We start from the raw sequence: 14,420 nt of genomic DNA on the forward strand, positions 1-14,420 counted from the left end.
CCAGTCTTGAACACTCTGATAAGTCAGCAGCCATCAGTATGAAGGCAAGACCCCCATCAGCAAAAAGATTCACTCCCTGAAGGCTCAGATGATCATTAGCAATTTTTAGCAATAAAGTATTTTTTATTAAGTTACGTACTTTTTTAGACAATGCTATTGCACATGTAATAGGCTATAGTATAGTGTAAACATAACTTTCATATGTGCTGAGAAACCAAGAAATATATGTGACTGGCTTTACGGCAATATTCACTTTATTGCACTTGTCTGGAACCAAATCCACAATATCTTCAAGGTGTGTCTGTATATAATTATAATTCCTATATTTCTGAATTTCTAAATTGCTTAGTTCTGCCTTCACAATTGACCTAAACATATGTAATAAAACTCAAAATAATGTAACCATTAATAATGATATTATGAAAATTCCCATAGTATATAAAGGAACCACTAAGAGGAGGAAGTGTGGCATTGTGGAAAGAGCACAGGCTTTGTGAAGAAAGTTCTGGGGAATACCACCATTTACTCATTCATTCATTCATAGCACCTATCGCCATTATATGTATTGTTTCATGTGGTATGTGTTAGGCATGGAATTTATAATATGTGTAGGGATACAGATATGAAAACTACAATTATATAAACAATTTAATTACAAATTTAAATTTGTAAGTAATTTAAAGTAGGAGGATCGGGTCCTGCAAACATCTGAATGTAGGCTCTAGCAATTACACAGAATAAGGTAGATTTATATTTGCTAGTCTTGAAAATCTTTTGCACTTAAAAGTTTAAATACACTATGAAAAAAACTGCAAAATAGTATGTGCAGTATGGTTAAATTTCACTTAAATAATTGTATCAAAATTTCCAACAATATTATTATATTAAATTCATAGAAAAAATTGTAGTAATACATTGAATTATTAACAGAAGTTATCTCTGATATTCCTGTTAAATATATTTATAATGACTTAATTGTTTACACTGAGCATATATTACTTTCATACTCAAAAAATAAATAAAAATGCATTTTTGAAATAAAATATAGGAGCATACAACTGCAACATCAGTCTGGCTCCTGAACAAGTAGAAATGCCCAGCAAAAGCTTTTATTAAAATGGTAAAAAAAGAAATACATTAACAAAGAAATATAATATTCTTCAAAAAAAGAAAGAACGCTAAAATATTTTAAGTCAATAAATTATTTCTTGTATACTACAAATTCAATATTTGATATCCATCATTAAGGATAATTATATTTTTCCATTTAGAAAAGAGGAAGAATAAATCCTGTCTCTTAGCTTTCAGAAACATTGAAAGAATTAAAAATGATTTAGGCTCTCACAAAATAAAAATACATTCAATATTTATTATGAACAAACTCTGTACTGTGCTATTGGGAAAATTTTGCAAAGAAAGAGTTTATTAACTCGACAAATATGAATTGGGCACCTACTCTGTAGCAGGTCTTGGGGGTTCAGATGCAATGCTCTGGAGATTCAAAAACGAAAAGGATGTAGTCCCTGCCTTCAAAATACCTTTGATTTAGCAATAGAGACAGACACATAACTAGTTTTCTAAATATATTACTGAAAACAATCAACTAACCATAGATAATTTTTAGATCTAGACAAATCTAACGCACTAGCACATACACATTCTTCTATGGAGTTGTCACAGAGCCATACACTTTACAATCACGGAAACCAAAGAGCTTGCATGGCTTCCCAAGAAAACAGAATGAGCTAGAATGGCAAAACCATGAAAATAGACAAAAGTCAATTCGGGCTATGGAACAAGAAAAAGGAAAAAGATACATTTTGCTCAAATGACTATCATACTTATAAAGTTTGGTAGCTCTTTTGAAAATAGTCACTTTCTGGGCTTTATGTAATAATCCTGAATAGTGAAACAGTTTAGCTGCTGATAATATAAACCATTTTAAGAAAACTTCATCTTATATCTCAGAATAGTTCTGCTTTTCTCCTTTTGTCAGTTTTTCTTGTGGTGACTGCGGTAACAAAAAAAAGCCTTAGATCCATAGTGATAAGAGAAAGTGGTTATTTTTCTTTCTTGGCAGTCAACATGAGGATTTACATTAAGAATCCACTAATAAGCATTTTTATTAGCATGTAATGAAACTCCTTTGTAATGGTGTTTGGGACAGAACTAGCTCTCACTGAGACATTCACCCATTCATTTGACCAACATTTTTCTCTCACCTACAATATACCAAATAATTATTGGGCACTGGGGGTACGAAACTAGGAAGGCATAGTCCAGGTCCTTGAATGTACACAGAAGCCTGTTGTATAGGCAACAAATTTCCTATGAGCTGGCATTTTATGGTTGGTTAATATTATTAATCATATTTCATTGATCATATAATCATTTTGTAATCATTTAATAAATGTGTATGTTCTTTTTTTTTTTTTCTTTTTTGAGACAGAGTCTCGCTCTCGCTCTGTCACCCAGGCTGAAGTACAGTGGCGCAATCTCAGTTCACTGTAACCTCCGCCTCCCAGGTTCAAGCAATTCTCCTGCCTCAGCCTCCCAAGTAGCTGGGACTACAGGCGTGCACCATCACACCTGACTAATTTTTGTATTTTTTAGTAGAAATGGTATTTTGCAATGTTGGCCAGGCTGGTCTTGAACTCTTGACCTCAAGGGATCTGCCTGCCTCAGCCTCCCAAAGTGCTGGGATTACAGGCTTGAGCCACTGTACCCAGCCTCTATGTTCCTTCTAAGTACCCAGAACTATGCCACACAGAAAACAGTGTGTAAAAACAGACATAGCCTCTCTTCTTAAAGATCATGCAGTTTAGGTGGAATACAGGGGGGCCGAAATAGTCAGTTTCCTAAATAGTTTCCATTCTTCTTTCTTCCCCCCTAAAAGACTAATTCTTGTCTAGGGAGCAATATGTCCAGCCCAGAAAATAAATGATGATTAGTCTAAACCCACGGTTCCCAAACTGTGTGCCCAGCCCTCAAAGGTGTTAAAGTAAACTCACTGGGGAGGCTATAATATATTCAAATTTTCAAGGGAAATAGGGACTCAACCTCTGCCAGACAGCATGCCCACTGTTAGCTTTTAGCTTGGGGTGATTCACGGTTTCCATGTTAGACCATGCTACATTTCTTTAGAATATTATGTCACTGCAAAGCTGGGTTTTCAGGAGTTGCTGTGATTAAAAGCAAGCACTGCCTGGCAAGACATAAGGGTGGCACCATCCTGAGTCCAAGGTTTGAGAAGTTGTAGAGTGCCCCACAGGTATATATAACCCAGTAGTAACTGTGGTTATCTAAGAATGACCAAGGTATTACTTTTCTTTCAACTTATGTATCATAGTTCAAATGGTAATTAAATTGTAAATGAAGCTTTTATGTATTTTTTTTGGTACCATGAAAAAAATTATTAAGAACCCAAGGGAGCTGTGAACCAAGAAAGTTTGTGAAACTTTGGTCAAAGCCAATCATGTCAATCCTGTTTCCTGCTTCCCCAGCTTCCTTAAATCTAGGGGTAACTATATGCTCAATTATGGCCTAAGCAGAAATCTGCTGCATACAGTTTTCATAATGGTATGCTGCCATAGACAGTGATTCATCTGATGGAATCACTCAGTGGGGCAGGGGAGGAGGGTCTGAGAGAGCATTTGCTTTCCTGATAAGAGAGCAATGGCAAAGACTGTTACTTGTCTTTCAATAGTCCAATTCCTTTAGAATCTTCGAAGTTTCAGCTAAAGGCCACATATTCCAGCCTCCTTTCCTACTACCTGGGACAAACTGATTACGCTCTGGCCAAAGGTACATGAGCAGAAATAATGCATGGAAATTCTGGGTCATATTCTTAAAAGGAATGGGCATGCCTCCACTTCTTTTCCCTTTTTAAGTAAAGCCCAGAGAATTTAAATAATTAGCCTTAAATACCCATAGCAGAACTGAGATAAGCATGTCAGATTGCCTTATTTCTAAACCACTGCTCTTCTTATATACTACACTCATTCAGGTCTTGGAAATAGCTGTACTGTAATTCTATATTCAATATGCTAACATGATAAGTTCTCTTTGACATGATGGCATGTTGTTGATTCAAAATGATGATGTGAGAAGTTGACAATGTTATGATGATAGACCATAGTGTTTTTGTTAAGAAACAAGATTTAGTTAGTGGGTCATTAGAGTTTCTCAACCTGTATAGCTAAGAAGTAACTCGTGGTATATTCCTTCTTCAAGAGGCAGGTCATGTGAGACTTGGACAGTTCTATGACTAGGAATTGCAGAAAGGTAGAGCATTAGCCATCAATCTGTGAATGAGGGTTTCTATTAGGGTAAGAATGTGAAAAACATTGCTTTTTATGCTATAAGATGCAGGGAGTTCTTGCTTTACTTTACACTAAACAGCTCAAATAAACATGACATATAGAAACATAAAAACAAATGAACACTTAAGGACAGACATAAATGATAAAATTATAAAATAGCAAAAGATTTTATAAACAGATTAGCAAAGACTGAAAAATCACATCTGAGATAGTTTACTTGGTAACTACGTTGTTGGGAGCTTTGTAAGAAAAACAGTTAAAGGAATTTTAAAACATAATACATTTTTATTTCTTTAAAAATATATGACAAAATTTCTTCTACCATCTGCCATGCTCAGATTTATACCACATTATAAAATTATTTAATTCCCTAAAGTACAAAAAAGAATGGCTGAATCTCCAAAGAGTTGGTAAAGACTGAAGATGTTTATAAGGCATGCTTATGTATGCTATTTCAAGCCATCTACAGGACTTGAGATAGGAATGTTTAGTGTTTGCAAAGCCATAGTCACTGAGCCAGACTTTGTAGTGATCCAGAGATCCTTCCATTTCACAGACCTGTCCTTAACGGCTTCTCCCAAAAAAGATTCACAACTTTATCTGTTGGCTGTGGCAGTATGAGAGGATCTTCCTTCAGTACATATACTACAGCTACATTGGAGTAGCCACCCTTAGGAAGTACCTAGGAGAAAAAATAGAGGAAGATGATGATCACTAACATTTTCTAAGAGTTACACTTTTAATATGATTTCCTATTAAAATTAGGTCTCTTGTGTCATGTGGATGACTACTTCATGTAACTAATTTTATTTTTACACACAAGGTTGAAAGTGAATGTATGGTGAATTTATCTAACAGCCAGCTGAAAAACAGGGGCATCCTGCCTATCTCTGTATAAGGTAACATATGAAGAAAATACAAATGAGATTCAATGAACTCAATGTAGAAAAACAAACAAATATGTGTTTATTAATAATATTAGTGATTCCTTTCTGAAAATGGCTTTGTATAAGTACCTTAATTCTCATAAGTGTGAAGCAATCCCACTGGAATGAAAAGAAGTTCTGAGTGGAGAATTGAAGAGCAATTCAGTAACTGGACTAAATATCAAAGGTACTAAGAAGCTGGAGATGTGATCTACTGAATCCTACCACTAATTTTCTGCTCTGTCTTCTATTCCCATTCTCCTTCCAAACCTGTGAATAGATCTAGACATACTAACACTTCCTACATTTTTTTTGAGTCTCACTCTGTTGCCCAGGTTGGAGTGCAGTGGTGCAATCTCAGCTCACTGCAACCTCTGCCTCCCAGGCTCAAGTGATTTTCCTGCCTCAGCCTCCTGAGTTGCTGGGATTACAGACACGTGCCACGATGCCCAGCTAATTTTTGTATTTTTAGTGGAGACAGGGTTTCCCCAGGTTAGCCAGGCTGGTCTCAAACTCTTGACCTCAGGTGATCTGCCGGCCTCGGCCTTCCAAAGTGCTGGGATTACTGGCATGAGCCACCATGCCCGGCCATACTAACACTTCCTACATTTTGAAAGAGAGGACTCCAGAAAATTAGCCTCATTCATTAATTCCAAAAATTGTTGTTTTGTAGCGTGTAGTTTGCTGTTTGGTTTTGGAGCCTTTCTTTATGCTGCTAAAGTGTCATGTACTCTGTGGCATTCAGCATTCAGTGTCTGTCAAGTGATATATAAGATGAATTCATAAATAAAAAGCCCTGATCAAAGATTAAAGAAAGAAATAAGAATAGCAACAAAGACTTCTTTCTTTGTGAACATTTACCCATATTATTAATAATAATATAATTGTTAACCCATAATAAGCACCCAGGGAAACTATAATTGGTATAAAAATAAGATAATTATACAAACAACTATAAAATATGACAGAATATAGGAAGTGAGAAAGCATTACAAGATTTAATGAGAAATGGGATGGAGGGCTCACTGACTAAAAAGCACTACCCTTCTAGCTGGCTAGGTCAACTCTATCACCATCCTTTTCTTCAAATTCATCACGGTCTCCAAGCACTCTGTTTCTCCAATTTCTCCCTCTTTTAATTTATCCTTGCCCCTTATTTTAATTCCAATACATCTTCAAGCCCATGGGTCATCAATCCCTCTTTTGCTAATATCTCAATTTCCCCTCTTGCATTATTCATATCACACAGCATCTGGCTTTCCACAGTGACCTTCTCTCAGTTCTTCAAATGTTCCTTCTTCACTCCCACCTCAGGGCCTTTGCATATGTTGTTCCCTCTGCCTAGGACACTCTTTCATGTCCTTGCATTCCCTTAATCTGCTCCCACTTCACTTAGCTGGACTCTTCATTCTTCAGATCTTTGTGTAAACCTCACATCAGGGAAGACATTCTTGACCCCCAGCCTAAGGTGTAGCCTTCTAAATACGCTGCACAGACCCCGGAGAACACATGAAACTTGAAATTAGTTATCAACGCCACTTTTGTGTTGGATTATAACCTCCATTAGAGTGGGTAATAATTCTGCCCTAGTTATTACTCAATCCTCAGCTCTGGTTTATCGCTTGATGTACACCAGGCATTTGATAAACATCTGTGCCATAAATGAAACAATGAAAGGAGAGGAAGACCCCACACATTCAGCTGGGATGATCAAGGAAGGATTTATGGAGGAGAAGGAGGCCTGTGCGACAGGCTTTGGGCAATGTACACAGTAGTGACAAGCAGTGGGAATAATTGGTGCTGAGGCCTGGAGACAAGCGAGTCGGTGGATGCTCAGGGAAGAGTGGAAGGTTCATTTTGGCCGTAAAGGATGGACCATTCAGGAGAGTAAAGGAATATATTGGGCTGGAAAAGAAGGTAAGCATAATATGGGGAAGGCAGGCCTGTTTTGGAAATCAATACTTAATTTTGTAGCCGATGCAGAGACAATGAAGGAATACAGTTCATAGGTCAAACTAAAAGAGGAAAGAGAATGTATATAGAAAACTCATTCTTGAACTCACAGTGATACTACAGGCAAGAAAAAATGGCAAAAGCCTAAAATGGACTGCTGACTGCATGAAATAAACAGAAAAGAAAAGAAGTGATAGAAAGAATTACATGTTTAGGATGGATTGTATAAAGAATAAAATATTTAACTAAAATATTTGGGGGGAGGCAGGAAAAGAGATAAACCAGCATGCCTCTTGAGGTTCCTGTAAGAGTAACTTGAAAGAATGGAATAATCTAGATGTATACATGGTGAAGGGAAGGAAATAATCAGTTTATTTTGTAACACTATTGTGCTAGATTTTTAACATTTTAGCTAGAATATAGTAATATTGGGGTAAACACTGTAAATCTGTGGCTGAAGATCAATGCAGAATTTCTGCTCTAATGAGATATTATATTTACATTTCTGGTAATATCCTTAGTCTGTTCACATGCTTGTGTAATATAAAAGTATGTTTAAAAAAAAGACTGCTTCAAGCCATGAATAAACAATGTGTGTTTTCCTGGAGAAATAATTGTACAGAAAATTTGAGGCAATAATCGCCAACCCACTTAACCCCCTCCTCCAACTTAAAAGTATTTTTATATTAAAACAAACAGAAATGTATTGTGGAAGAGAATACAAGATTCACATGGATTTTTAGATAACACTCAAATTCCAAGAGATTTTGTACTTGGCAAACTGCTTTAGGGTCTACCTTCCTTGCCTCAATCTCTTACCCTTCAGTTCAAGTTTATTTTGCTAAGAAAGTTATCTAAATAGCCTGTCCACATCTATATTGCTAGCAAGTGGCAGGGCAAAGCAAATTTTAAATCAGATCCCTCCAGAGCCTGTGCTCTAAACCACTAGAGTAGACACTATCCAATAATTTAATGGTCTTTTAATTTTAGTTAATATTATATTTAGCATTACTTACCAAGTAAATGACAACATAAGGCCAAATGCAGGCCGCAGGTATTTTTCAATAATGAGTTAGCAGGGGCTCCAAGAAGACAGCCAGAGAAAGTGATTGTTCACAGTGCTTGAGAGGCTGAAGATGGGATTATTGCAGAGAGAAAAAGGTTACAGTGGTTTCCTTAGTCCTCTACTCACAAATTAAATGGTTATGTTACATATTCTTTTAAGACACAAGCCATCCTCCAAACTTTTAAAAAACAGAGAGCCTACAGCATTTTCCTGTTCAAAACCTTGAAAGCACAGTTTAGAAAGTCCTTCACAATCTGGCTCTAAACTACCCTCCAGCAACTAATCCCCATAGAAACTCAGCTCCAAATACATCAGACTATTTATTAATTAATTAGTTAATACAATTAAAAGTCTTCTTGAAAAGGCAACCTTAAGGTAAAGACTTCAGGATAAGAAAGAGTTGTACAGATTAAAGGAATGAAACAGGGTTGGGAGAAAGAGAATTCCCTGCAAGAACATGCAGAAACAACATCCCATAGGAAGAAAGAGCGAGGCCACTGACAAAAGTTCATTCAGGGAAGATGGTAGGGGTGAAGCTGCAAAGGCAGGTAGGCAGAAGCCAGAAAGAGCACTTCGCAAGGCCCATGCTCCAGTGGGCTTTCCTTCTAGGGAAATGGAAAATCAACAAAAGGTTTTAAGAAAGGAGCGGCATGCTCAGATCCGATCTGTTCTTAAGAAAGTTCACTCTAGATACCCCTTGGAAATGATATTAACACACGTTGTGTACCACCATTACTACTTCCAGATGTATGCCCTCCACTGACTTTTACAAGTAAATGTGGAAACTGACTAAGGGGTTTACCTAAGAAAACTGGTTTTGCACTCTCAGGTTTCAAAATATAGTGATGAAAAGCACAAACGCTTTCCTCTTAAAATCTCGGAGTGCATGTTAGAGTATTTTTTAAACTTTGGTAACCGTAAGAAGCAAATTAGAGTACTCCATTTTAAAAACGTTGCATAATACATGAAATGTGATATTACAGCATTACCGATCCACTTTAAAATGTTTTTAAAAATGTACTTATTTAAATACAGAAATATGATCAATGAATACAGAATTATATAATCACCAAGAGAACTTACTAGAGTTTTCATAATGGTCTCTTTGCTCTTCTTCTGCTGATATTGGCGCCAAAGAAATTAGGTTATAACTATTGTTTCTTTTTGTGGCTGAAGAGACATTTCCAAGTACAGAATGAATGGAGTTCATTCAGAAGCCTTGCAAATGGGCTGTGGCCCCTTTTTTAATGCATAATAGGCCCAGCAAGGATATTTAGGACAAAACCAAGTTTTACTTTTAACCAGTTGACAATCTTCACATTTTAAAGAGCTCCACACGCTAGATTTACTTAGGCTTATCTGTTCTTTCATCACAATTTCTATAGAAGAATATTAAGGATGCCAGAGTCACCCACTTAGGGAAGGCAGAGAGTTTTTTTAAAATAACAAGATAAATCATATGTTGCTTAAAACCTAAATTACAGAGAACATAGGAATTTCCAGTAGACTAAACTTGTCACAGTGACATGAAACAATAATATTTGAGAAAAAAAAAAAAGAGAAAGAAAGAGCTTAGTGGAGAAGCAAGCCACTGGGAAAGGGAAAAAGCTTAAAAGTCATGCATATTTAAAGAAAACTAATGTTTTGTCGTCGTTTCAGCCACATCTGAATACATTACGGTTTAATGTACTTTAAAAAAAATTTAAAGGCAAAACATACAACAGTTGGGAGACAAAGTGGTTGTAACCCACTTCCTCCACACCCTCTTGACACTTAACATTGATACTTTGTGTGGTCTTTGGCTTATGCAGTATCCTGTCTCATTATGACTGGACTATTAAGAATCAAGTAACTGTCCCTGGGCGTGGTGACAGGTGCCTGAAGTCCCAGCTACTCAGGAGGCTGGGGCTGGAGAATCCCTTGAGCTCAGGGGCTCGAATCTAGTCTGGACAACATAGTGAGACCCCCGTCTCTAGAAAACAAACAACAACCAAAAAAACCGAGACCCAAACACACAAAAGAATCCAAAATCAAATAACGGTCATCAACAATACAATATCCAACTGTAGTTCCTTTTTTTTTTTTTTTTTTTAAACGCACAGAACAACCTTCTGAAGGTGCCAAATTTAAAGATGGTAAAGTAACAGAGAAGTACACTGTAACCTAATGCTATGGCTTCAGAATAACCCAGTCAAAAGATTTTCAACATGAAAGGAAAGGAATTTAAATTAGTTGCCCTCGAGTTCAATTTTGAAAGATTCTGTATTTCTTTTCCTACTTTGGCAAGGAATACAAATATATTCCCATATTGGTCCAGAGGTGTAGCTCTTCTTCTCAAAGTAATTTGCAGGTTGGACTACAAAGGAGATACAGTAACCCAGTGAAAATAGAAGCAAGACAGGTTCTTGGCATCTGCTTATGCTGCTGCCTGTATTTCTGCCCACACTGGCTCAGGCCAAACAGGGCAGCATCCAGTGGACGGCTAAGGGACCTGTGTCCTCCACACTTCGCTCACCAGCAGGGAGTCATTATTACTCCTTCACATTGGGTACTTTTGAAGCAATTCATAGAAGCTCTTCTTAATGGCAATATTGAGGATTAAAGAACAATTCTGAGACTGAATCATTCTGTAGGGAAAAAACACAACTGTCTAAGTCAGGGGAAACCATCTCTGACAGAAGTTTTGCTAAAAGAGAAGACAGCTCCTCTTTTCTACATGCTTCTCAAGGGCTAAAGGCTGCGGAGAGATATTGCTAATTGAGTCCTTCATGTTTTCATTCGGCAAATTTTTATCAAACATATCTAGAGCCATATTTTATTAGTATTGTTTAGTTACTGTGTGTATATTCTAAGCATTTTATTATATAATAATATACACTGTGGAAGTAATAGTATTTACCTCACTGGGTTGCGAAGAGTATCTAACTCAGTGAGTTGTGAGATAATAAACATAAAGTGCTCATAAACCATAATCCTGGTGCATTGCAATTGCTCAGTAAATGGTCATTCATGTTATTGCTGTTACGAAAGCAGCTGATGTAAAGCTTTGTTTCTTGGTCCAGAAAGAAGTTGCCTTTAATGGAGATATCCAAGGCTAAATAGTAACACTGACATTTGAATAGGATCTGGAAAAAAGGAGAAATTTTTGACTCAAAGGGATTTATAAGGTTTTGAAAAACCCTAAAACTTAAGATTTCTTGTATGCTGTGGAATTTCTGAAGTTTGTGAAGAGACCTGCACTTTCAAGAATTTAGGCTTCGATGTTGAATTGGGAAATTTGAACCCTGGCTCCATTACTTTTTATTTCTATACTTTAGCTCTCTTATGTGTAAAATGAGGCTAATAATTCTACCTATCCCTCAGAGCTTTTGAGAGAACAATACATGTAAATGTTTAAAATAGTGATTGGTACTTAGCTAGACATATCTCAAATCACTACCATCATGATCACCAAATGGCAGAATTGACAAGTGGGATTTGTGTCTTGTTGCCTCAGATTATCTTTGATTTTCTGTACTCTTTGATGTCTAAGATAATTTTGATTCCTATTATTCTATAGCTAAATACTCTAACATGAAGCAATTACTATCCTTTCTGTTTATAAATTGGAAGGATATCTTACAACACAATATTGCAAGGAAAATAACCACACATTGGTAGGTTCAAGGAAAAGAAGAGGAGAAACCATTAGGAAATGAAGCCACCTTGTCCATCTTAGGGGATGCTCACTCCTATCCTTCATTTTGTTTCTTTCAGCTCTCAGTTTTCCCTGCTTCTCCACTGCGCCTCCAGTCTTAGTCTACATGATATTTAAGCCAAAAGTCACTCATAACATTTGTTTGTTTGTTTGGCCTCTAAATTTACATTCTTAAGAGACTCCTGGTGGCTTAGTTTGCCCTCTAATAGATTGCTATGGTAACACTTGTTTCCATTTGTCTACCACTCTCCCTGCATCCTCTTAACTCCAATTTCTGATTACAAAAAAAAAAAAAAAAAGGAACCACCTGTTTCCTGAGCACAGAGTTACATTATTGAATCCAGTTGGCTTACACAGATCCTTAGAATTTGAGTCTTAAGTGGAGGTGCCTTGGGGTGCTCTGGGTCAAAGAGTTCATGAGTTCTCAATGCTCGAGTCCTCAGAATTGTCCTGGTTTCTAACCTCCTGAAGCTCGCTTGTTCAGTGATACCTTCGATTCTGTGAGCTACTCTAACAATTTTCGTATTTAAGATGGTCTCTGCTGCATACGCACCGTTCTGCTTTTTGCAACCAAAAAACAAACAAACAAATAAAACCTATGTGGCTGAGTTCCCTTGGGGGAATTTAATCAGCTGTGGTCAAGTAGGGGCTCATTCAAGACAAATTAATCTGGAGGAGATGTTAAGGGTGGTAATTTGATATATCCATAACAGGGGAAAATGGTGGTTATAAGAAAAGAATCAGACTTGTGCCTACATCTACTACAGTCTTAGCAGAATAAAACAAACCCCATTTAATTAAATTCCATTTAAGTCAATAGGCATTACAATGAGGCATTCACTAGACAAGCACTCAGGGGATATTTAGATGGGTAAGGCTAAAATTTCACTCTCAAGTAATGGCTAGTCTGGGGGAAGACTACATGTACACATATAAGTACAATACAAGGCAAGATATGCTGACTACTGTGATAAGATAAAAACATGGAGGAAAGAACAATTAATTTGGGTTATGGCATTAGCCAAACAGGTCAGCCTACTGAAAGATTCAAATAGCATGTTGCAAGTCACTGATACAAAGGAGAGAAGGAGCCCTTTTAAAGAGCTGTGGCATTTTGAGATCTTGAGTAACATACAAATGGAGAAAGACTCCTCAGGTTTGTAGGCACTTCAGAAATATTGCTTTCTCACTTTTTACCTCATTTAAGTACAGGTCTAAGTAAAGGTCTGTAGAGGCAAAAATCCTTTCTTACCAACAAGTGAGTCCTTCCTTAACCCTAGTCTTGGGCTGGTAGGAAGTATCCCTATTCAGTGTCCCATTTCCTCACCAAGGTTGTTTTCCATTCCTGAGTTAGTTCAACAAGGGGAAAACCTGGATTAATGGCTCCCACGTCTTTGAAGTGAAGAAATGTACATCATTTTTCTCAGATCTTAAATCTGGTGACTCGGCACAAATTCTAGCCTCGCATGTATCCCTCAATCAGACTGAGTATCCATTGCATGAACAATGACCCACGGACACCAGTGTAACCCCTGCCTCCTCACCTCCTGCACTGGCCCTGCGGAACTAAGATTCTGCCTTTTATGTAGCCCTTTTTCCTGAGAACAAGTTATCCTAATTCTTGGCAGTCTTCTCTCTGGTTATAACAGTGGAGTCTCTACCATGTGTTTTAAACCCTAGTTCAACAAACAATTCTGTTAGAACCCGACTAATATCTTCCTTACAATGGAGCAGGTGTTGGCAAACTTCTTTAAAGAGCCAGATAGCATATATTCTAGGCTTTGAGGGCCAGAAGGTTTCTGTCACAAGTATTCTGGCATTTTAAGTCCTAAAGCAGCCATAGACCACACTTAAATGAATGGGTAGAGCTGTATTCTAATAAAACTTCACTTATAAAAAGAGGCAATGATTTGGTCCTTGAGTATAGTTTGAAGACCCCCTGCTTTTGAGCATCACTGTTCATGCATTCAGAATTCCTTATTACCATGACCCATCTATTTGCAAGAAAGCTCACCTTAATCTTTCCCAATCCTCCTTTATTTGCAAAGGCATAGGCTTGCCCATCTCACAGTTAACAATATTCAAGATGTCCATGTACCTTACTTCAGTTCCTGGTATACTCCAGAGCCCACGTGAACATTTATGTGTACCCTATCATTCCATCTAGAGCCAAAGCAAAAAAAAGAGAAGCCAGAAGTAGTGGTATGTATATAGTTATCAGCAGTTTTAGGGGGGAAAAAAAAAGAAAATAACCTAGCCTAAAAGAAGTAATTGTTGCTTCTGGAACAAGAGGAAAGGAGAAAAGTTATAAGACAACAATCTGTTATATTCTGCAGGGAGCAGAGATACCTTGGCCAAAAGTAAAGAAAATTGTAACTCTTTAGACAATGAGAAGAAAACTGAGGTTCATAAAAGTTAAATGAGAGTTCCACATAGGCCTATTAAGGAATTCCTGC

At 37.1% G+C, this 14,420-nt stretch overlaps 1 long non-coding RNA gene across 1 annotated transcript in view; it reads right to left on the bottom strand.

Annotated features, from left to right (window-relative positions):
* LOC102128750 (uncharacterized) overlaps positions 1-14,420 on the bottom strand; it is a 74,898-nt gene that overhangs the window by 8,080 nt on the left and 52,398 nt on the right. The window contains exon 2 of the long non-coding RNA XR_012417206.1: positions 4,881-5,004. This is a non-coding gene — a long non-coding RNA (uncharacterized lncRNA). The remainder of the gene's footprint in view (positions 1-4,880; positions 5,005-14,420) is intronic.

The sequence above is a fragment of the Macaca fascicularis genome, chromosome 1 (genome assembly GCF_037993035.2).
Source record: "Macaca fascicularis isolate 582-1 chromosome 1, T2T-MFA8v1.1".
In the NCBI taxonomy this organism is placed as follows: Eukaryota; Metazoa; Chordata; class Mammalia; order Primates; family Cercopithecidae; genus Macaca; species Macaca fascicularis.